The following is a 2,077-nucleotide window of genomic DNA, read 5'->3' as shown; positions in this document are numbered from 1 at the left end:
GAACCAGGATTCAAGACATTCAATAATGTACTAAAGAACACATGACTTGTAAACCATGAGGTTGGATGTAAATGATCTGACTTTTAACTATTTTTCTTCCATTCTACCCGAACAGGATTCTTTTGATAAATGGATGACCTTCCAGGGAAGCATAGAATCATACATTATATAGCTGACCTAAGTTTACCTACACTTATTTCTTTATGCTGAAAAGCTAACTGTGATTCAGACATATCAAAAGATTTTCCTAAGGGTGTGCTTAATGTCATGTTGAAATTAGACTTAGGTTTTTTGATTCTCAGCTTAGTCCTTTTTCATCTCAGTACCCTATAGAATGATGTCAACAAAAATATAGATGAAGGAATATTTAGGAAAAATAAATATATGCTGACAGCATTTACAACTCTCTTCTAGGTGCTGAATGCTCATGTTAGCTAATATGAAATGAAGAAAAGTTCTGCTGCTGAATATGTATTTACTGTCTTTGCTAGAGAAACCCTTCCTTCATTCGGATGATCAGAGTAACCATAGCAGTAGAGAAATCAGAAAGAAGAGGGCAAAACTTTGAAACAAAGCTGGATGACAATGGATGCGACATGACCGTATTGAATCATTTCTGAAAGAGGTCTTCTGAAAGAACATCTAGTTAATGGCTATTTAGTCAGAATTTTAAATATTACTCACTGAGTGATGACTATGTTACTTGTATTGTACCATGGGGAATACAAATTTCTAAAACTTATTTCAGATAATGATTTATATGTTTGAAAATTGTGTACCTATTATAAATAAAGAAAAGGAAAGAATCCTTTGAGGACTTGAATCCATTGAAGAGAACATGAGGCTTAAATTGAGCCTTGAATATAATGAAAGATGGGAATTATATTAATTTAGACTTCAGCTATGGTAGTAAAAGTTATTGCCCAGGGAATCTAGACAAAAATGCTGTAGATATCTCCAACATGTGTATAAAATGATAAAACATCTTGCTCAGATTTTAGTGCTAATTTTATATAATTTAATTATTTCTGATAAAAGCAATATATTACATTTATAACAGCATAGCACAAACCTTTTAAAACCTTTTTCTAATGTATGCAAAATATCACATTTGCCAGATGTATTCTGATTTTTAGTATAAAAATAATCATCAGTTTGACAAAAATGTTTCAGTTTGGATCTGAATAGATTTGATTGTTAAAATTAGTAACAACTGTAAAATGGTTAGAGCCAGAATATAGAATTTTCTTTCCTTCCCCACCTGCTCACTAATTTCATTCTATGTATCTCTACTCTTTTTACTTTAATCAGAGCCTTTTTATTTATCCATTTGAAACGTAGGGTTTGACAAGTTCTTTTTTTATTTTATGTATCTTACTTTACTTTTAAGACAACTCTGATGGAGACATGGTGGTGAGGTGTCTGGATTTTATTGGTGACAACTTCATTCTGTTTTCTGTCTAGCAGATCCAGATCTCCTTTCTGCCCTAATTATTTTTAAAAGGCATATTTTTAAATGTGAATCAGAGGTATTTTTAGCACTAGCTATTAAAAGCAATCTTTCTCTTCTCACCTGTTTCCACTCAGATAAATTATGAGAATGACCAAAATGAGAAATCCTTCAGACTATCATACCCAGGATGCTGATGAATCTATTTGTTTACTAGGAAATTTTTATTCTAAGAATTCTAACTTAAATTAAATGTGTGAAGCACATGAAAGTGTCATTAAATAAAATTGTGTCATATTTTCAATATGACTTTTTAAACATCAATTCCAATTTCCTTTTCAATTGGCCATGGGCTTATGTTTTATTTCTAAATTTATTTAGGATTCTATTTGGCACAGTGCAGAGTCCTTAACTATAGTAACAACTTGATATTACTAATTTCAGTCAAATTGTTTTCTGCATGATTGAACTTTGGGGATTATAGCAAAAAAGAATAAAATAAATAACAAATATTTTTAAATCTAGTTGGTTCATAACTGAGTGTTTCCTACTTTTCAGTGGAGTGGAGTATATTTGAATAAACACGACTATTTGAAGAATATATGGAGTATATTTGGAGTATATATT

The sequence above is a fragment of the Carlito syrichta genome, unplaced genomic scaffold, assembly GCF_000164805.1.
Source record: "Carlito syrichta isolate Samal-C Ts95f unplaced genomic scaffold, Tarsius_syrichta-2.0.1 Scaffold309246, whole genome shotgun sequence".
NCBI classification, from domain to species: domain Eukaryota; kingdom Metazoa; phylum Chordata; class Mammalia; order Primates; family Tarsiidae; genus Carlito; species Carlito syrichta.
This window is presented reverse-complemented; position numbering follows the sequence as displayed.